At 44.9% G+C, this 23,490-nt stretch overlaps 1 long non-coding RNA gene across 1 annotated transcript; it reads right to left on the minus strand.

Annotated features, from left to right (window-relative positions):
• Positions 1–15: 15 nt before the first annotated feature.
• LOC310743703 lies at positions 16–13,504 on the minus strand. Its single transcript, XR_014539178.1, has 3 exons — positions 13,377–13,504; positions 12,039–12,133; positions 16–1,088 (listed from the first exon to the last, which is right to left on the minus strand). It is a non-coding gene; the product is annotated as an uncharacterized lncRNA (long non-coding RNA).
• Between the last annotated feature and the right edge of the window lie 9,986 nt (positions 13,505–23,490).

Below are 23,490 nucleotides of genomic sequence, written 5' to 3' on the forward strand. Positions count from 1 at the left end.
GAATCTGTTCTCTTTAAAGCCCAGTGACTGATTTGCAAAGTCCAAGCCTACCACCATTTCAGCGAGCCATGCTCCTAAGTAAGTATTTGTAGGATGTCCACCTTAAATTGATTTCTAGGCAATAAATACTGCCGCTTTGCAAAGTGGGAGGACAACTAACTGCTGAATAAATAGCTTCTGTGTCCCTTCTGTCTGCAGTGCAAACCAGTCTCGCAGTTCTTCAAATGGCAAATTAAGTCTACTCCAAATAGGAGTGTAAATGCCACCTTTTTAAAGGGTTCATGTAAAAGGAAGGCTGTGTCAATAAGTTCAGTAGATGCTGACTACACTTGCTGACCTGAACTTTGAGGTGCTTGGCTTGGACGTTGCATGGACCGTGGCAAGCAGAAACTAGGAATGGCACGCCAAATGACTCCCCTTACTCCAGCAGATACCCCTTTGTTGGGCAAACAGGTGCTTTACAGCTTTTGCTCTTTTAAGGAAGGGGTGTTACCTCGCAGAGAGAAAGGATCCTCTGCCTGCCCAGTCATAGAATCATAGATCTTCTTCAGGATCCCTTCCAAGTCCACTTCCCTGCAATGCAGAAATATACAGCCATGCCATACGGGGATCAAACCTTCAGCCTTGGTGTTATCAGCACCACGCTCTAACCAACTGAGCTGTCCAGGTCACACATCTATTCCTTTCAAACAGACTGCGGCATGTAATGAATAACAAACTCTTGAGTCTCAGCTGCAGAGATCATTCAGTGCTAACACTACCACTAGCTCCACAGAGGAGGAAAAGATAATGCAGCTTGCCAATGTGTAACTTACCCTGTCTTCACCCAATTGGCCTGGTTACCATTGGCAGTCAGGAAGGCCCTCCAGATGGTTGGTTCCCCCTGGCAAAGTAGAAAAGACATTCTGCTTTGCCAGCCTTGTTGGCTTCCTCCGCAGCCAGTATAGATGCCGATCCGGGTAGCAAACAGAACTTTTATCCACTCCACTAGCCTGATATGCTTCTGCGCAAGTGCTGCCCCAACCATGGACCCAAAGCCACTCTACTTGAGTGAAGATGATGCACTGGACTGGAGCTGCAGTATTTCCCTACAACAGAAAATAAAATTAAAAATTAAGGACTCATTTCCTTTGCTTCTGTCTAGTAAGGAGAAATGGAGAAAGATGCACTTGCAGCCTGCAGTTTAAAAAAATTAAATTCTTATGACTAAAATAAAGTTATTTAAAAAAAAAATACAGGCTGGTAACCTCTGGAAGTTGAGTAACAAGGTGAGCCTTAACCTTATGGTCCAATAGGCAACTAACTTACTAGAGGCCTGAGCCTCTGCATTTTTGCTTCAAAGCCCTTTAAGTTAAGGGGGAGTTATGCTTGCATAGGAGCACAACCTAATGTCCTGCACAGCAGGGATGGGTTAAACTTTTTTTTACCACCCCCACGCTTCTGTCTTGAATTGCTTCTGAAAGCTAATCTGGAGGGAGGAAGTGCTGTCATTAGGTCTGTTGGATGCGGGTGGCTCTGTGGGTTAAACCACAGAGCCTAGGACTTGCCGATCAGAAGGTCGGCAGTTCGAATCCCCGCGACGGGGTGAGCTGCCGTTGTTCGGTCCCAGCTCCTGCCAACCTAGCAGTTTGAAAGCACGTCAAAGTGCAAGTAGATAAATAGGTACCGCTCCGGCGGGAAGGTAAACGGCGTTTCCGTGTGCTGCTCTGGTTCGCCAGAAGCGGCTTAGTCATGCTGGCCACATGACCCAGAAACTGTACGACGGCTCCCTCAGCCAATAAAGCGAGATGGGTGCCACAACCTCAGAGTCTGTCACGACTGGACCTAATGGTCAGGGGTCCCTTTACAGGTGGACTCAGGTCAGGAATAGGCCTATAAAGAATGATGCACAGTTACACAAACAATGGGGAGAAAGTGTCGTGTGTATATGTGTGTGCATTCACGTCCCCTCATGTCCAAGCAGTGCTTTAAAAAAAAAAATCCTTTCTCAAGGGAGACTTCTCACAATCGTGGCGTTGCCATAGTCCCATATTTTGAGGTAATCCCCTGTGCAAAGCCACTATGCATCTCTGAAATGGCTGCCCAATGAAAAGGCCTTGCATTGCCTCTCCCCTCAGCAGCGGCCAACAGTCAGAGGTGGCAGGAGTTGTGGGCAAGCGACTTCTCCAAGGTCCCAGGTCCCCCAACCTCCCATTGGGCTTCTGCGTATCTCTATAAATTAGTGTGCAATCCGAAAAGGGCCTGCCTTATCTGCTTGTTCCTCCACTTGAGCCGTGTGGAGTACCAGAAAGTCCTTTGGTCCTCTGGTTCTGAAGGCCAGGTGGTTTAACAGCTTGCATCCTGTTAGGTACAGTCATAGTTTTGCCTGTGAGGCTTTGGAGTCTTTACCAAGCAGCCCATCATCTTTCTACGCAGCATTTCAACCTGATGTTTTGCAAAGTAACAGGTTTGCATATGTCCTGGAGACATGGTGCAAACATGCCCTTCTGGCGATCCTTTCCATCTTCATACACAGTACATTATCAGGATTAAAACATATGGATGCTATATGTACAGAATTTCCCGGACATAACTAGAATTTGTGCACCAAAAATTGTGTCTGGGTGGTTAAAATTAGAAATGTATATATTTTGGCAATTTAAAAAAATTATTTTTTTTTAAAAAGGAAAACTTTGGGGGGGGGGAGATTTTGCAAATAAAAACCGTTCAACAACTTTGGCACAACTTTTCACTTTTTGAAATATGGCAACCCTATTAATACACTGTATACTTAAGCTGTTGGGCAGCCATGAAGTGGGTCAAAATATTTTCACTAATCTATTTGGTAAAGGCAGTTTTGCCACACTTGCAGAGAATAAACTTTCTACAGAGTTTCCCCTCCGACAGACACACAATTTAAGACATGCTGCACGCTTCCTTTCAGATTATACATACGGTACATTCTGTGGGAGCCAGAAACAAATGTGTCGTACTTTTTTTTGCAGAGGGGTGTGGATTTCCTTGGTAGAGATACAATCAGTGCTCTTAAAAGGAAAAAAGGTGCCTCCACTCACCACAAAATTGTTATAAGTCAGTGCCACACTTTTAACATTTGGAAAAAATGGTGCTGGACTGGATGCGATAATGTACCATTGAAACCTCCCTCAACGCTGATAATATCTGCTATTTTCCTATATTCTAAAATCACTCCATACTAGTCTAAGCAGCATTCTGTTTCTAAGAGGGGAGCAGCTTTCACCAAAGAAAACATATATTTAGTAAAACATATATTGTTAAAAACATACGGGTTTTAACATGAGTCCTGCAGTCTCTGCTACTTAAACACATTATCACAATTTAACCCCAAGGGAAGCTTTGCGGCCCTGTATAAACTATGCTAACAAAGCACTCGGTCTATTCTCCATCATTTAGTCTGCTTTCGTTGAAGAGGCACTGTCAGGGAATCAGGAGCAGGAGCACTGGGGAGAGAGGATTGGGAGAGCGAAGGGGAAGAATCCGAGGGCAGCGTAGGGGAGTATGACAGTGGCCCGAGAGATTCCATGAGCTTCTCCAGCGAATCAGAAGATTCCCAGAAGGGGGCGCCGATGGTCAGGGCAAGGGGGGTCCCAGGGGGGACGCACCAGAAACAAGGAGCCAGAGGGGAACCCCAAAGCAGCAGTGGAGGATCGGGACCAGTTTCCCCACCAGAGCGTAGTGGGGGGGAAGAGTCACATGTGTCAGGGGCAGTGTCTCCTCCAGAGAGGGAGTCAGGGCTGACCACGCCTCCAACGGAGGGGAGGTCAGTTGCAGCTAGCCCCCCCGAAGGGGGAAGCAGTGACAGCAGCAGTGGAACGGTCAGGAGGAAAGCTGCTGGCTGGGCGCGCGCGCCAAGTTCAAATGTGCAGGCACGCGGGACAGCAGGAGACCCGGATGGGGAACCAGCTCCTAAAGCCCGCCGGAGGGAGGGAGAAGGCTCAGGGGAATCAGCGGGAGAAGAGGCTAGAAAGGGCGGAACCCCGGCGGGCAGGCGGACCCAGAGGAGGAAGGAGCAGCGGAGAAGGTGGAGCAAGGCTAGAATCTTAAATTGGTGTCAAGGGGGAGGAGACTCAGACGGAGCATCAGCGGTCTGACACTTGAGACGTGGAGCTGCGCGCTGCGGCTCTGGAAGTGAAACTGAACTTCAATAAAGACTTTTATACTTAACAACGAAGCAGCGTTGGTCCTTTGTGAGCTGGGACCTAGGGTAGCTCTGACAGGCACTAAATTCCTGCCCACCTAGTAAAAGAAATCTGTATAGTCACCATTTAGCTCCAGGAGGTTTGGCAGGATTTTCTCCCATGATTTCATATGGATTCAAGCTCTCTCTTTTGGGGGGGGGGGTATTCAGTGATAAATGCCAAATCTAGAGGTTTTTCGTGCTTGCAGAAAAACACAGGACCTCGCACACGCAGCTCTCCTCACAAGAACCCAACCACCATTGCTTTGTGGCTCAATCACTTGCTTAAAAAAAAATCTGTTCCTGAATACCTTGGTTTACATGTTCATAATACTGAGAATTTATATGAAAATTCTCAAGGGAGGCTGCACCTTTCTGGCACATTGCGTAACGCAGCTGTGTAATTTTCACTTCAGATCTCATTAGGAGGCAAGTCACAGATTCAAATTGTCATTGGTGCTGAAAGATGCGCCTAGGGAAGCAGTGGGCACTGCAGCTTGCAAAGCAAAAGGTGCTGTGGATCTGTTTGCAGGATACAATCACCTTGCTGGTGAGCTAGGGGTGCTTTTCCTTCTAATCTTTGTCCCTTGTAGAAAGTTGGGAGAAGAGAAAGAGTAAAAAGTTATCACACCACTAGGTGGCGCTGCATAGTTTGCTTTGCAAGGAGACCTCCATCTGCAAAGACTGGTGGTGTGTGGTTTTTCCTCAGAAACCTGAGCTGCGTTTAAATCTGTATCAAATGAGGCTATGGAGAATAATGTATCAAGGATTTCTGAGGAAACTTAGGCCCGTCATCATTTCGAGAAGGAAAATAGTCGTTGTGTTTTGCTGAACGCAAGTGAACTCTGGCCTCTTTAGTTTAATTGACACCTGTAAGCATGTTAAGTTCAAAGATTGCTGCTGCGTCGACAGGCAGTAAAAATATATGAATTTACTGCAAGGTGGCTGGGACTTGGAATCATAGAATTGGAAGAAACCCTGAGGAACATCTACACCAATGCCCTACAATGCAGGAATATGCAGCTGCCCCGTATGGGAATCGAACCTGCAACCTTGGCGTCATCAGCATTACGCTCTAACCAACTAAGCCAGTGTTGGCCAAACTTGGCCCTCCAGCTGTTTTGGGACTACAACACCCATCATCCCTAGCTTACAGGACCAGGGGTCAGGGATGATGGGAATTGTAGTCCCAAAACATTGGGAGGGCCAAGTTTGTCCATCCCTGAACTAAGCTATCCAGATAGTTATGCCATTGTTTTGTTTTGTTTTTAATTAACATGGAGAGAGAGAGAGAAGTTTGCGTTTATGCAATAGCCGACGTTAAATTAACACAAGAGATATTTTCCTAATTCCAAAAGGAGTAAGTTCGGCTGTTTGCTGCCAGCTGTAATTTCTAAATAAGTACCACCTAATGAGTCTGGTCAGCAGATCTTCCTAGCTGTGTTTGTCTCGACTGAATTTCTTTCCAGTCATTTTAGATGACTCAGCCATGGGCCAGGAGATTCCAGCTTTGCTGGATCTGCTTTTACATTTGTTACCTTTACTTGGATGGTGCAAAGTCTATGTGTACGCTTACACACCATCCTTAAACATGCTGAACTAGAAATAAGGCTGACTTTGTTAGAAATTTCTCCGAGATTCTCAGGGTTAGGAGTTAAGGCCCTGAGCCCGGCAACAGAGACTCTCCCACTTTTCCTGGATATTTAAAAAGGGCTCCAGCAGTAGAAACCCTTAGGCAATTTTTTTTTCCAAATCAGCAAAACACAACCCTAATTTGCTATCTCACGGTAGAGATTAGAGGTGCCGTGCAACTTTTGTAACATTAAAGACTCCCCCCCCCCGCCCGCCCAAATATTTTTTTCCCAAACCTTGGGCATCCTCTAAGATATAGTTACCAGATTTTTTTTAATGAATCCGGGGACACTCCCCCTCCCTTTTTTGAAGCGGAGTAGCAGCAGGGAGTCAGTAGTGGGGATGGTGAGGCAAAAGACCCTAGGCCCAAGCACACATGCATATTGCATAAAGGTGCAAAACCAGTGGTGTAGTGGGGGGGGGTGCAGGGGGGGCCGGCCGCACCGGGCGCAACATCTGGGGGGCGCGCTCGCCACCTCCAGAGTCGCCGAAGAGCCTCGGGCGCAGGCTGTAGCAGAGCCCCATGTCTCGCGGAACCGACGAGCTGTGCGCGCGTCCGGGCTGAAGGCGTCCGGCAGGCAGCGGCTCTCAGTGCTCGCCGCGGAGGGTGCGCCAGGCAGCCCCTCCTCACAGCCCCACCACTGCCGCCGCTGCTGCAGCTGCTGGGCCATGTTGCATTTTCCTCGCCTCTCTGCCCTCCTACTCCTCCGGGCAAGCGGCGTCATTTGGGCGGCAGCGCCAGCGGCAACTCGCCTCAGATCACCTGACACGGACCCGCCGCCGCCACCGTGGCTACCTTACCGTAAATATCCCAGCCCAGGCAGCAGCAAGAAGAAGCTGGCAGCAGCGGCAGGATAGGGGTTAGGGGGCGCAAATTACTTGCCTTGCCCCGGGTTAGGGGGCGCAAATTACTTGCCTTGCCCCGGGTTAGGGGGCGCAAATTACTTGCCTTGCCCCGGGTTAGGGGGCGCAAATTATTTGCCTTGCCCCGGGTGCTGACAACCCACGCTACGCTGCTGTGCAAAACCCTTCTGTCGCACCCTGTGAAACATCAATGCACAGAGTTTTTGAAAAACTGGGCAACTGCTTGCCACCCGCCCATGACTGCCGAGCCTCCCCCAATCTCCTCCCCGCTTCCCCCTTGGTTTTGACTGAAGGGCTTTGCCCCTTGCCTGAGAGAGAAACCACTTGCCTTGCGCCCCTCCTGGGCAACGACCGCCCACCCGCAACTCCTGAGCCTCCCCCGACCTGTTAAAACAAAGGGGGAAGGAGATATGTCCCTGGTTCCCCTTCAGCAGTGGCGGCGGCAGCAAGCAGCGAGCGGTTCCTGAAGCCAGCCAGAGCCAACTGCGCTACCAGGCTGGCTCTGGGCTGCTGAGGCTGCCGCTGCCACGTTTCCTGGGGACAGATTTGCAAATCTGGGGACTGACCCCGGGAACCGGGGACGTCTGGTAACCCTACTCTAAGACGGATACCTCCCTATTGTCTGGGGATGGTGTTGTTTTGGCTTCATGACAACCGTCACTCGGCGAACAAGCTCACTACAGGCATATTGCGTGTCCTTTTCCTGAGAGGTACATCCCACCTTCTGCTTAGGAAGAGGCGGGCTGGATTTAAGATCTGAGCTAAGGATAATCTGTGAGCTGCTGAGCAATAGGTGCATCCTCTGATTACACATGAGAGTAGGGAAATGGGGGGAAAGATAAAGCAATTGAGGAAACGGCAATACAGTGGAACCTCGGTTGTCGAACGTAGTCCATTCCGGAAGACCGTTCGACTTCCGAAACATTTGACATCTGAGGCGCAAAGGGCCGTCTGCAATTTCCATTGGGAAAATTGAAAAATACGCAGCAGAAGCCATTCGACTTCCGGCGCGCGTTCGAAAACAGAAGCAATTACTTCCGGGTTTTCGGCGTTCGAAAACCAAAACGTTTGGCTTCCGAGACGCCCAAAAACCGAAGTACCACTATATCTCTTTATATGTGCTGGAAGCTGCCCAGAGTGGGTGGGGAACCCAGCCAGATGGGTGGGTGGGGTATAAATAATAACACAATCACTATTATTATCATAATATTTTGCTCTTATAATTCTGCTCTGCCTCTCCCCATCCCTCCATTCCTGCCTCTGTGGTATTAGTAATGAATTAAGAATTGCCATTTGCCTTCCTAATGCAAAGTAACAAAACAGCTGTCCCCGTTTGATGGGCACCGATAAGATTTCTGAAGGGATTTAGAGACAGCTTGTTTAGCCGCCAGTGGAATGGCGCTAAGTGAGGCTCCTTAACAAATAGCTCTGGAGGTCTAGCGAGTGGGAAACCTCTACCTGCTGTCATTAATGCACTGTTTCCCTGGGATCTGTTGTCATGTGCGGCTGCTGCGCAAACAAATAATGGATTTAAAATGCCTCGCGCTCCACGATACAAAGGCTGAAAGCATAAAAGCCACTAATTAGAATAATTTGCCAGGTTTAACATGCTGCGGTATTTATATAAACAGACAATTGAAATCTCCCTCTTACCAGAGGATTAGTTTCTAAATATTGGAGGCCTTTTCTTCCCTCAGCCCCCACCGCACAGAGCTTATTGTTAAGATTTTAAAAACTTACCTCGTAGGGTAGAAAGTTCCGCTCTATAAATCCAAACGATAGAGAGAGCAGTTCTGGAAATGTTGTGCATATAAGGGAATCACAGATGAGTCAACAATGTCCTCTAGCAAGCAAATCCCTCCATCTGACAACACTTGTTGTTTGAAACAGGTAGTCATTTGCATTCACGGCTGAACAATCCAAAGAAATTTCTAGGTGCACCACAGCTCAACTGAGAACTGAGCCTCAAGTTATTTATATTTTAGTAACCTCCATGTTAGACTACTGTAATGCGTTATTTGTGGGGCTGCCATGGTAACTGACATTAGTTTTAAAACTAGCACTGCTAACTGGGACCAGGGGATTTGAGTACAATGGTACCTTGGTTCTCAAACTTAATCTGTTCTGGAAGTCCATTCCAAAACCAAAGCATTCCAAAAAACCAAAGCACGCTTTCCCATAGAAAGTAATGCAAAACAGATTAATCTGTTCCAGACTTTTAAAAACAACCCCTAAAACAGCAATTTAACATGAATTTTACTATCTAACGAGACCATTGATCCATAAAATGAAAGCAATGAACCATGTATTGCAGTCACACAACCAATCAATCAGTAGCTGAACTTGGTTCCACACAGTCACAAAAACAAAACAAAAAGAGCCGCAAAAATAAAAACACAAAATAAATAGCAAAAGCACAAAGACTTCAGCGTAACACTCAAATCGGAAGCGTAACACTCAAAAACAGAGCACATTCAATTTCCAGAAAAAGTTTGCAAACTGGAACACTTACTTGCGGGTTTGCAGTGTTTGGGTTCCAAGTTGTTTGAGTACCAAGGCATTTGAGAACCAAGGTACCACTGTATCTTTGGCAGTGCTTCATTCAACAGCGGCACTGTTGCCTGGTCCATTTCTAGGTACACTTCAAGGCCAAAGTAAACATACTCTTCGTTTTTGCTGCTTATTAAAAAATGAAACAGCCAGCACAGCAGGATGGGGTGAGCATTATTGGAATTGTGGCTTGTGGGAAGGTTAATCCTTTGCCTCTGTTGTGGTCTGAATCATAAAAAGTGCTTTTATAAATACAGTGAACTAAGGACTTAAGCTGTGGATTTAAGGCTGTGTGGAGATAAACTTTCGAACCAAAGCAATGTTTCAAGATGAAGCTGGAAAGCTAAGAGTTTTGGAATGACGCAGTTAAAAATGCCGTCGCCATTTTGGGAGGCATTGTTGGAGCTCTTGGGTCTGGGAGGAGAAAGAGAGAAATAGAGTTGTTTACATATCGTGGATCAACTTCTCGGTGGGACTTAAGAGCGACAAATGCCAAATTTATGATGGAAAGAGCGATGTTATCTACGAAGGAGATATATGGAAACCATCTGGACTTAGTGGAGGAACGGGAAATCCACACAGGATTATTATTTTGCTTATCGGCTTAAGGAGACTAACAGAAGAGATCATAAAGGAAAAATAGAAGTTATATGAACAAGATATGATGTGGAAACACCAAGATAAGACTGGATAGAATTATGAATTTTGTTTGGACTGATTGGGACTGATTTGGACATTAACGCAGTAATAAGAAGATGATCTGAATCCCCCTTTGGATCTAGAAGTATGGGTTCCCCCAACAAAATTTAAAAATTTGGCTTCGTAATTTGGAATTTATGCGATGTGATTTAATTTGATGTGATTGGCCAGTTAATAAAAATTATTTAAAATATATATATATAAATACAGTGGTACCTCGTGTTACAGACACTTTAGGTTACATACACTTCAGGTTACAGACTCCGCTAACCCAGAAAGTACCTCAGGTTAAGAACTTTGCTTCAGGATTAGAACAGAAATCGTGCGGTGGCAGCGGGAGGCCCCATTAGCTAAAGTGGTACCTCAGGTTAAGAACAGTTTCAGGTTAAGCACTCAGTTCTGTCACCTTTCTATGCTAACAAGGGCCTCCCAAATGCAATTTAAAACTCCTTTGGGAAGAAGGGCAAGGTAGACATATAATACATCTATAATATTAATGCTAATTGAAATATACTCAGAGTCGCAAAGTGATTTCATGCTCTTTATTCAGCTCATAGTGGTGAGGAGGAATGAATGAAAGTCCCCTCAAGGTATCTGCTTTATATACATTATTTACACAATGGGCTGCACATGATTGGCTAATTCCGGAATTCTACTGTAAGCCAATCAGGTTGTGGATTCACTTCTATCTGGATCATGATTGGGTGGTTCCTGCCAACCAATCATACTGCTGCATTGTTCTAGGACCAATCAGACTGCTGCATTCTGAATCCTATTGTTCTAGGACCAATCAGACTGCTGCAGTTTGGATCCTATTCAACTCAGTACATAACACTAATACTAATAAATAATAATGCCAAAGGACTGGACAGACTTCTGGCTTGCCAGATCTATTGAGCTTTTCAGGAACAGGTGTCCCATTGCATGCTACACGGCAAAGATGACATCTAGTTTTGTCTCTGAAAAGTGCTAATGCTTACTTAAGAAGTCCTTTGTGGCCTGAGACCTGGGTGGCTGAAGGATTGATTTCCCTCCAAATCAGTCTAACCCTCCAACAAGATACCGGTACCTTCTGAAAGTCTCCTTCAAGTACACCTCAGGTGAGCTACAACAGGTGGCACATGTCTATCTTCTATCTCCTATCTTCTATCTATCTCCTATCTCGTATCTTCTGTCTCCTATCTCCTATCTTCTGTCTATCTCCTATCTCCTATCTTGTATCTTCTGTCTCCTGTCTCCTATCTATCTCCTATCTCCTATCTATCTCCTACCTCCTACCTCCTCCTCCTCCTCAACACAGTTTTAACAATGAGTCCGTAAGTGACTGTGGAGGCCAATTCTGGATCCGTAAACATTTGCACCCCACTGATTTAAGTCGGATACTTAAAAAGCATACCAATTTATCTGACGGGCTGATTAGGCAAAAATGGCCTTCGCTTACAGTTTGCAGGGATTATTCAAGGCCTTTGTAACCATGTACAGTCAAACCTCGGTTGTCGAACGTAATCTGTTCCAGAGGACCGTTAGATTTCCAAAACATTTGACAACCAAGATTGCAAGAGCTTCTTGCACTCAAGCAGAAGCAACGTCTGATGTTCAGGTTCTGAAAAACATTTGAAATCTGGTGCATTTACTTCTGGGTTTTCGGAGTTCGGGAGCCGAAATGTACGATAACAGAGGCATTTGGGAACCGAAGTTTGACTGTATTTGGAAGCCAAGTGACTAACAATGAGGTCCTTCATGCATCAGCCCCACTGAGTTACCTACACCCAGGTAAGTGTGCATAGGATTGCAGCCTAAATGCCCTAGAAAGAACAGAGAACCTGTTATGCAAGGCTTCCCTAACTTGGTGTCCTTCAGACTACAACTCCCATCAGCCCCTTTGTAGGAATGAATTTAGCTACAGTAGGGGAGAATATATTGTCTAGTTATTATCCTTCCTTGCTCAAATTTGGAAGCTTTGACAAGGTTGTTTTAACCTTCTAGAAACAAATAATCCAAGATTTGTTTAAGGCAGACTGGATTGCATCTTTTCTCCCCCTTAAAATGACAATCACACACATTGTTTTGTGAATAAATAAAAGTAGTATTTACTTACATAACGGGATTTGTAGTCCAAAACAACATTTGGAAGGCACCAGGTTAGGAAAGACCAAGTTACGCGGTGCTCTTCCACACAGAAACCATTATAATCTGAAATATATTCAAGATGAATTTTTGATATAGCCTTCGTCTTATCCCTAAGAAAGCATTCATTACATAAGTGAAAACAGCAGAACAATGGGCTTTGTATCAGAAGACCCCCATCATTAACTCTCCCTGTGCAACTATGTTATTTCTTTTTTTAAAAATTACCGGTACTTTTTATTCTTTTGTCTTATCAATTATGTGCAGCACAATATTTAATATTATTAATAATAAAACATTCAACAAGCATGCTTAGTAATTAATTGGAAGAGCTTAGGAATAAAATTAATTGTGCAATTAATGTATGCCAAGCTGAATGTTTTGCATAAATTAATGGCACAATTAATTTTTCCCTACCCTTATCCAATTAATTACTACTGTGTACTCACTGAAGGGTTTGTTATTAATTTTATTAAGTATTGTGTGGCTCCTCACTGGTGACATAAAAGGGGAGCTGCTATTGTCCCGTAGAACCACATATCCTGCAGAACCACTAAATATCACCTATTATGTTTTGTCAATAACGGCAATAGAAATTAACTTTTTGAAATGCAATTGCCTTTAAATGCAGCTGCTTGGCCCAGCCTATTTTTCTTTTAACTCTAGAGAGCGAGTCATCATTCACATCTATTATTTTGCTATATTAAAATGTTTTTATTTATGCAAATTAAGGAGTTTAATGGCTTTAGAGACCCACGGTCCCTAACACGAAAGGATGGGTGAAATGTTTTGCTTTCGTTGTAGCCCAGTTACAAGAGAGCAGATGCTTGGAAGAGGGGAGGTGCTGGGTTTGTATACTACCAGGCAAATTACTCTGCCAATCTAGGCATTCGTGTGGGACCATTGTTATACAAGCTTGAAAGATAATTGGATAAAGATAATGTTACAGGGAGGGATGTGGGTGGCGTTGTGGGTTAAACCACTGAGCCTAGGATTTGCTGATCAAAAAGTCGGCGGTTCGAATCCCCACGACGGGGTGAGCTCCCCTTGCTCGGTCCCAGCTCCTGCCAACCCAGCAGTTCGAAAGCACGTCAAAGTGCAAGTAGATAAATAGGTACCACTCTGGCGGGAAGGTAAATGGCATTTCCGTGCGCTGCTCTGGTTCGCCACATGACCCGGAAGCTGTATGCCGGCTCCCTCGACCAATAAAGCGAGATGAGCGTCGCAACCCCAGAGTCGGCCACGACTGGACCTAATGGTCAGGGGTCCCTTTACCTTTACCTTTAATGTTACTGGACCATTGACTTACTTAGGACGGTGCTGAGGTTGGGACTGCATAAGTGCATCTGTGCAGTCAATATTGCCTGTGATGGTTGATGTTTCGTCAACGAGAGATGGTGATACAGGAACTTCTTTCTGTGTTTGAAATATGATGCCTGTCAGAGTTCAGAAAGGAGCAACAAGCGAGAGGGGCAGAGAAACAACCTGAAGCTCACTTTTGCAGTTTGGAAAGAGAGTTTGGATTGGCGGAAGCGGGAGCGTATTGTGCTGGCAGAGGATGGGGGACACATTCTCGGAATCTGATGCAGCTCTGACAGATTTGCAGGATCCTTTAGCCATGCCTATTTGCTCCTGATATGCACTGCTTGGTTATTTGTAACTGAAAGAGAAATTACAAAGACACCCAGCGACGTCTCTAGTGCAACTGGAGCTAAACCCCTTTAGCTCCTGCACTTCCCTGGGTAACAATACGTACTGAACCCCAACTGGCTCCCAGTGGAGTACAGGGTCAGGTTTAAGGTGCTGGTTTTGACCTTTAAAGCCCTATGTAGCCTAGGACCCACGTACCTACGGGACCGCCTCTCCTGGTATGCCCCGCAGAGGACCTTAAGGTCCACAAATGACAACACTTTGGAGGTCCCAAGTCGCAAGGTGGTTAGATTGGTCTCAACTAGGGCCAGGGCCTTTTCAGTACTGGCCCCGACTTGGTGGAACGCTCTGTCACAAGAGACTAGGGCCCTGCGGGACTTGACATCTTTCCTCAGGGCCTGCAAGACAGAGCTGTTCCACCTGCCCTTTGGCTTGGACTCAGTCTGACCCTTATGTTTCCCTCTCCTTATGGTTTTGATTTATGGGCCACTTTTGAAGTGAGGCTGCATTTTAAATTGTATTTTAGCCTGTATTTTAAATTGCTTTATTATTTTTCTATTATGTTTTTATTGTAATTTTATTGGTGTTAGCTGCCCTGAGCCCGGCTTTGGCCAGGGAGGGTGGGGTATAAATAAAATTAATTATTATTGTTAATTGAAGTCAACCTGCGCCTTGTCTCACTTTGTGTGAGCCTTGCATGTGGAATCAGAGAAGGGACCACGATGGTCATCAAACCTCATGAAAATGCAGGAAATGCCATGGTGCATCTGCAGTAGCACAACCGGACGCCTTCATCTGCCCCAGCTGCAACTAAACATGTCTGTACAGCCACAACGGGAGCTGCATTCTTCCAACAATCTGACCCCACCCCGCAAAGACACACTCCTCTATTGTCTCCCGAGACAGACAGGTGCCAACAAAAAAACGTCCCACCATAGACTGCTAAAGTTTATTTCACCACAGGCTCCAACCGAGCATGAAGGAGGAATCTCTGAAGATGAGTTGGCAGGGCTTCCTCCATGACATCATGAGTTTTCCATGCGTGTACCTACTTAAACATGTTTTGTTAAATCGCCTGAATCAACCAGTGGCTTGGATCTTTTTCCAAAGCTGCGTTATGTCAGAAGGTTTGCCAGGTGTCTTAACTGCCCTCCAGCTGCAGGGTTGCGAAATTATTATGCAGAACGTACCCAACAGGAACACCAAACAGACAGGCCTCTCCTGCACTAAACAATTCAAGGATTATTTCTTTTTTTTTTAAATAATATTTATTCAGAGTTTGAAGGTTACAAAAAAGAAAAAAAAGAAAAAAGAAATACAAAAGACAGAAAAAGTACAAAAATCATTTAGAAAAGGGGAAAAAAGAAAAGCAAGTTAAACCTTTACATAACTTTCTTCTTTTACTTATTTCCTTGACCTCCTCACACCTCCCATTTTTGTATTCTAGTTCAAAAATTTTCATTTCAGCAAATCCTTCCAACCTTTTTTTTTAACCTTAATAATTTATTTTAATATATTGTAGTTTTACGCTCTCTCTTTCATCAATTTCATCAGTTCATTTTTACTTAATCCTTTATATCATTTCTGCCAAAACCACCTAGTTTTCTTTTTCCAACATCTTTCTAACAATCCTTGATTTTGCGATATTTTTAAGGGTATACTTTAAATACTTATTCTTAATATGTTTCCCTAGGGTCGAAAAAGATTCCATTCCACGGATTTCCCTACTCTCATTAAAAGAAAAACAAAAAGGAAATTATATTATATACATATTGAGTTCCCAATTTCCAATCCACCCAAACCCCTTCCCGGTTTCAGTCCCCAGCACAAGTCCATCAATCTCAGCAAGCCATCAGCCCGGAGATCTCAAATCCGAGGCTCTTAAATCTCTTTCATGTCCCCTCTGCCAGTCTTTTTGATAATTTTTAGTATTAAAAGCCAAATCTCGGGGAAGCTCCAACCCAACAGCATCCACATTCCTTCCAGCCAAATCTCCATAATTGAAAATACGGCCTATAAAATATTCCAAATCTTGTTTCATTCTCCTTTCAGATCCAACAGTCCCCAAAGTTCCAACTTCCACCTGGATCAGATTTGTAATCCAAAGGTCATCTGGTCTCCACATAGGGGATCCCTCCATTTTTCACTTTCCAATTCAGGCCAGGCTTCCATCTTCCAAGATTTATTTCTCCTTGTTACCATCATGTAACAAATAATTCGAGGATTATTTCAAAACCGATGGTCAGGCTTCATAGGAGCAACCAAACTGTCCTGAAACCCTGACTTACCTGGTAGCAAGTCAGTAGGTCCAAGTCCCAGTCCAGGGTTGAGCCAAAGTCTAGTCCCGCAGAGATCCTACAAGCTGAGGCCCATCAACATGGGCAGTTGAGGAGACACAGCCCCTCAGCTCTGATTCTCTGTTGGACTTTGCAGGCTGATTGCAACACCTGGGCCTGATGAGGCAAGTGACCCTCACCTGCTCCGAGTCTTCTCCAACTGAGGAATCACACCCCTCCTCCCAGAGATAGCGAGCCCCACCTGGCCAGCTAGGGAGCTGGGCTGTGGGCCCTTGCCTGCCTCAGCCTCCTGGAGCACCCCTCCCACTGTTCCCTACACCTCAGAGCTGGCTGTGTTTGTAGAAATAGGCGCCCCTCTGGCCCTAGTGGTAGGTCCTGATCCTCTGGTTCCTGTGCACTGAACCCCATCCCCTTGCTGTCCTCTGTCTCCCTGAGAGTACTTCCTACACCACGCACCCCCAAACGCGGCCCTCAGCTGTTTTGGGACTACAGTTCCCATCACCCCTGACCACTGGTCCTGTTAGCTAGGGATGATGGGAGTTGTAATCCCCAAACGTCTGGATGGCCAAGTTTGGGGATGCCTGCCCTACACCAACCTCTCCTTCCCCATCCCCAGCTTGCCCCAGTGTGTCCCAATTCCAGCTACACGCCTCACTGGGATACTCTGGGTCCTCCCCATTGTCCTGACAAAAGCTAGCAAGCTCTTGAGACCACAGAACTCTTCATGTGGCCGGATGACAAGATGAGGGTAGGATAGGGGGGGAGATGAAGTGAAGGGGAGATCAGATTTGGTGTTGAAAACAGAAATCGTACGATGTAGTCTCGATTAGATGAGGCCAGAAGTAAGGAACTCAAATAATTCCTGACCATTGGGCATGTGGTCAAGAGCTGATGGAAGCTGAGGTCCAATGACATCTAGAGAGCATCATGTTGGCTATCGCTCAACTAGGTGAGGCAGATCTTAAAGGTAAAGGTAAAGGGGCCCCTGACCATTAGGTCCAGTCGCAGCCGACTCTGGGGTTGCGGCACTCATCTCGCTTTACTGGCCAAGGGAGCCGGCGTACAGCTTCCGGGTCATGTGGCCAGCATGACTAAGCCGCTTCTGGTGAACCAGAGCAGCGCACGGAAACACCATTTACCTTCCCACCAGAGCGGTACCTATTTATATACAGTGGTGCCTCGCAAGACGAAATTAATTCGTTCCGCGAGTCTTTTCGTCTTGCGATGTTTTTCGTCTTGCGAAGCACGGTCCGTCGCAACTGCGCCTCTTCAAGCGGCTTTAAGAAAAAAGCGAACAAACTTGCAAGACGTTTTCGTCTTGCGAAGCAAGCCCATAGGGAAAATCGTATAGCGAAGCAACGCAAAAACTGAAAAACCCTTTCGTCTTGTGCGTTTTTCGTTTTGCGAGGCATTCGTCTTGCGGGGCACCACTGTACTTGCACTTCGTGCTTTCGAACTGCTAGGTTGGCAGGAGCAGGGACTGAGCAACGGGAGCTCACCTCGTCACGGGGATTCGAACCGCTGATCTTCTGATCGGCAAGCCCTAGGCTCAGTGGTTTAATCCACAGCGCCACCCGTGTCCCGAGGTAGATCTTAGGTTGCCCCTAATCCTGCAGCCATAATACACTTATTTTTTCTATAAAAGTAAAAATGCAACCAATTCCATCCAGCTGTAAACAAAGCTCGCAGGTTGTTTATTAGGCAAAGAACAAAAATCCAGTGAAATATGGTCGTTTTTATATGAACCAAGCTAGAGCTTAACAGAAACATCACTATTGGGGGCATGTGGTGGTGGTGAGAATGATTTTTCAGCAGCACACATGCATGCCCTAATCCAGATCAAAATACAAATCCTAGATCATGCACTAAGCAGAAATTCAATAGAGCCCAAATTGAGCGGCATTGCTTAGTGGCTGAAGGGCACAGAAAGTAGCGCTCCATTTTTAGGGGTTAGAAAAAGCTTCCTCAGTTTGAGTCTCTCTCTCTCTCTCTCTCTCTCTCTCTTGTAATGTGAATACAGTGGTACCTCAGGTTACAGACGCTTCAGGTTACAGACTCCGCTAACCCAGAAATAGTACCTCGGGTCAAGAACTTTGCTTCAGGATGAGAACAGAAATCGTGCGGTGGCGGTGCAGTGGGAGCAGGAGGCCCCATAGGCTAAAGTGGTACCTCAGGTTAAGAACAGTTTCAGGTTAAGAACGGACCTCCAGAACGAATTAAGTTCTTAACCTGAGGTACCACTGTACAGTCTTCTCCAAGACCCACAGAAAGCAGAGGAAGCCGATAGGACAGGTACTCCAAAATAAACCCATTTTCTGAATCGTTTGATGTACAAATCAGGTAAAAATAATAATAATGCTTTCTTCTTCATAGCCACAAATGGATGATTGCCACACCCTGGAGAGACAGTTTACAGTCAGAAAACAGTTGAATGAATATATTATTGCATGTTTACAAGCACAGACCTGCAAACATTTTAACAGAATTTATTATTTCGTCTTTACATTGCGTATGTTCTGTTCCCACTGAACCAAACTCCCACAAATTTAGGGCAATCGAGACTTGGAAGCATTGTATGAAGCTAATCAATGTTATTATCTAACATCTCTCTGTTTAGATAGTTCACATAGAAGGTGGATACAGAAGGAGAATAAATTGACAGGAGGACTCCTATTGTGCTAAGTAAGACATCTGCTACACTGCAAATGCAGAAAATGACAGAGAACCGATTTACAAACACATTGGTGAAATGCTGGAAACATAGGAGTCCAGAACTGCAACCAATTCTAGGCAATATCATTTGGATCGCTGAAGCATTGATGCTTTTGAATTATGGTGCTGGAGGAGACTCTTGAGAGTCCCATGGACTGCAAGAAGATCAAACATCTCCATTCGGAAGGAAATCAGCCCTGAGTGCTCACTGGAAGGACAAATCGTGAAGCTGAGGCTCCAATACTTTGGCCACCTCATGAGAAGAGAAGACTCCCTGGAAAAGACCCTGACGTTGGGAAAGATTGAGGGCACAAGGAGAAGGGGACAACAGAGGACGAGATGGTTGGACAGTGTTCTCGAAGCTACCAGCTTGAGTTTGACCAAACTGTGGGAGGCAGTGGAAGACAGGAATGCCTGGCGTGCTCTGGTCCATGGGGTCACGAAGAGTCAGACATGACTAAACAACTAAACAACAACAACAAAGAAGCAGGCACACAACCTTTTTGTGCATCCTAAAATAGTGATCAAGCCCACAAAACAGTGGACCCCTTTTGGATCACAATTTTTTTTGCTGAAATCAAAGGGTATGTTTTTCAAACTGTATACTGTATTACTGGACAACAGTTTGGGGTGCGCCTGTTCTTAAATGGTAAGGGAGTGTGATTGGGAACAGGTGTTATTGGGGTATATAAACTGAGGAAGTTGACCCAGTTAATTTGTGGAATAAATCAGTTGTATAAACAGCATCAACCCCGGTCAAATAATCTATGCTAAAGATAGCACGTATACCACATGGTTGTATTTAATGTGTTCCAGTGCTATACTGGAGAACTTGGTACCTATCACCATATGTGGTGGTCCTGCCCATGGGCTCACCATTTCTGGAATTGTGCATTTGGTGAAAACTAGGAGGTTATATTGGGACGCGGGTGGCGCTGTGGGTTAAACCACAGAGCCTAGGACTTGCCGATTAGCAGGTCGGCGGTTCGAATCCCCGCGATGGGGTGAGCTCCCGTTGCTCGGTCCCTGCTCCTGCCAACCTAGCAGTTCAAAAGCACGTCAGAGTGCAAGTAGATAAATAGGTACCACTCCAGCGGGAAGGTAAACGGCGTTTCCGTGTGCTGCTCTGGTTTCGCCAGAAGCAGCTTAGTCATGCTGGCCACATGACCTGGAAGCTGTACGCCAGCTCCCTCGGCCAATAAAGCGAGATGAGCGCTACAACCCCAGAGTTGGTCACAACTGGACCTAATGGTCAGGGGTCCCTTTACCTTTACCTTAGGAGGTTATATAGCAGTCTGTGGACAAAAACCCACAGCTAGCCTTGATGGACCTCAACTCAACCCCAAACTCAGAAACAGATAGCAAAGCTTTTTGCTGATGACAGTTGGAATAAAAACGACTGAAGGAACTGAAGAGGGAAACTCTGGAATATTGGTGCCACCAAGTATGGTACCTAGCATTTAACAGAGAGATTAATGCAAAACTAAGGGCTCTAAAAGGATTCTCAGAACCAGATAAAAGTTTCTAAAGTGTGGTCGGATGTTATTAGTTTTGCTAACATAAAAAGATGGCAACAGAGATTCCCCAATCACATTAGGCAAGGATCTGGAAATCATAAAATTCCACTTATCCTGATATGTATTGTTCTTGCCATGTAAATTAATTAATGTAAACTGCCCTTTTGACAAGCTATCAGGTTTTTGTTATTATTGTTAACACCTTGATTATATGTCTGCTCAAGGTGATTGGATTAATGTTGAAGTGGGATCAGTTTGATTTTTCCTTACTTGGTTTCATTTCTTATATCTGTACAGTTACCTGTTTGGAAATATAAAGTTAAAATTAACCACAAAAGGGGACAAAAGGACAAACTATGCAATGTGTATCATGTCTAGTTTGGCTCCCATTGGGCATCACATTAAAAATAAGCGACCAATTGAAATTCAAGATATTTGATTAACCCAAGTCACTAAGTCGCTTCAGACACAGTTAACATCAGTGGAATCACATAAATTTTCTATAGAAGTTGATCATTCTGTCTAGGTGAGTTAAATTTCTATACCACACTTCATCTGCGGAATATGAAAATCATGCCTTTGAAGCCAAAAGTTTTTCCCGCTCTTACCAGACACACAGTGGTTGACTGCAATTTTCCACCGATCTGGAAAAGGTACTCTGCACATGTTCAGGGACACAGTTCTTTCCAGCCAGCTACAGGTTGCTGAAAAATAAGTGGTCTTATCTGAAAAGTATTTTATGATTTTTTTGGTTTAGTAAACCACAGCTTTGACATCCATTTCACTATCATCTTTCCCAAAGACAAATTCTACCGGAGGTTCTCATTTCCAATTATGTTAAAGACAACTTTAATTACAAACAGAAGCCTGCTGAGTGGGAAAGCATTAGTTTAAAAAGGCATCATTTCAGTATTAAATTTGTTAAGCGTTTAATTAATCAGAGATTTCACTGCCAATTCCACTGATTAATTGAGCTGCCACTCAAGCTGCTGATTGTTCCAATTATGAAGCCTGTTTTACTTAAGAAAGTTGATGTTAATACAATTAAAGAGAAGAGTACAATGCTTGGTACTGTGATACCTTTATAGTATGCAGCCCTCACCTTTATGGATCAATACCCCATACCTGATGAGCCACAACTTGATGTCTGCAACCTTGCAAGTTATTCTGACAATTCCCAGCTCCCATGCTTGCATAATATAATTCTTAAACCTTTTTTTAAAAAAGAGGTCCCCATCACTTAAAAAAAAACCAGCAACCACTTATATAGAAGGCTCTGAAAACATAACACTTGACAAGAAGCTGATCATTCTCACTCACAAACTTATAGAGCAAGCAGAAACACAGATACTCTGTCCAGGCATTTTTCAGTTAGCAGAATACTGGACTTGCATACTGAACAAATTCAGTAGTCCCAGCGAGTCTTTGAAGTTCAGCTCATTATACAATTCACCATCAATAGCCTTTGGAGAAGAAGGCAACCACAATTCCATCAATGCTGCTGGAATTGTGTTTTGTGGCAAACAAAAAAAGCACCCCCCCTCTCTTTCCTCTTCACCCCTGAAGATCCTACTGTTTCTTGAACTCTTTGTGAGCTGCCCAGAGAACTCATTTTATGGGGCAGCTATAAAATAAATAAATAAAGTAAGAAAACATCTTGCCTGGTGAGGTCAGAGGAGCTCAAAAGCTTCTTCACAACATTCTGGCACTTTAATTCTAATAAATATATTGGGATATTGTTCCTCGGGGCTTTTTGTTCCCCCCTATTGACCAATGCATGGGTGGCGCTGTGGGTTAAACCACAGAGCCTAGGACTTGCCGATCAGAAGGTCAGCGGTTCGAATCCCCGCGACGGAGTGAGCTCCCGTTGCTCGGTCCCTGCTCCTGCCAACCTAGCAGTTCGAAAGCACGCTAGTGAAAGTAGATAAATAGGTACCACTCAGGCAGGAAGGTAAACAGCGTTTCCGTGCGCTGCTCTGGTTCGCCAAAAGCGGCTTAGTCATACTGGCCACATGACCTGGAAGCTGTACGCCGGCTCCCTCGGCCAATAAAGCGAGATGAGCACCGAATCCCCAGAGTAATCCGCGACTGGACCTAATGGTCAGGAGTCCCTTTACCTTTTATTGACCAACTCACCTTCCTTTAACTCACCATGAATGATTCCCTCATTCTCTTAGAATGGCAATGGCACCCAACTGTGAGGTGCTAGAACTGAGTTCCGGTGAATTCCGGCTGGAAAAAAAAAGTATTAGGTGGAAGGGTTTGGATTTTCAGCATGGGGGAATATTTTGGGATAAGGGAAGCCTGTAGAGAAGAGATGGCTCCACATGAACCAGGATAAGAACCAGACTGTTTGTTCTTCAAATCAACACGGTGGCCAAGTAGCTTTTTTAACTGATTAAAAAGGGAAGTTGACAGGATTTGAGGAGGGTACAGTTCAGAACCAAACTCCCCCCTTGGGATGAATATGGGGGAGAAATGATGAAAAAATAAATAAGAGAGGTGTAGAATTAGGCATTGAGAGTAAAGGGGCACAGGATAACGATTCAGAGAGCCAAAGGCATTGGAAAAGAGACACTGTATACAAGGGTTTCTATGCTAATGCTAGAAGTCTCTTGAGCCAAGATGGGTGCAGTGGTTTGTCTTAAGAGAACAGCACTGAAATATTAAACATAACTGGACATAACTAGAACAGAGAGAATCAGTGGGACAGTGTTATCTTTGGATATAAACTGTATAGGAAACAGGTGAAGAATGTGCTGTTCATCGATACATCAAAGAGAGCACTCTGTCCTGTAAGCTAAAAATCCCCAAAGGGGTGTTCTCCTCCACAGAATCGTTGTGGGTGGTGACCCTGGGCTCTGAGTGATTTGGTATTGGGTACATGCTATTGTTCCCCTGATCAAAATACTCAGAGAGATCTTGAGACAAATGAAATCAAGGAAGCAGCCCAAAGAGGAAATGTTGCAATGACAGGTGATTTCAATGGCCCTCACATGGGCTCGCTAGACGTTGTCTTCCAGTCATGACAAAGAGGTAAAATTTCAGGAGGAGTGGATATTGTTTATTGAATAAATGAAAAAGTACTATAAGCAAACTTTTATGGGCTAATAGCCGTAAATAAATAAATAAAAAAAATATAAGCAAACAATCCACCTAGCAGGATGGTACGATTTTCAGCAGTGTAAGAAATAACTAAAGTTTATAAAAAATAGTTACTACGATAGACGGGGTGAACCAAGGAAAC

Source organism: Podarcis filfolensis, assembly GCF_964270895.1.
Source record: "Podarcis filfolensis genome assembly, chromosome: 1".
NCBI lineage: Eukaryota > Metazoa > Chordata > Lepidosauria > Squamata > Lacertidae > Podarcis > Podarcis filfolensis.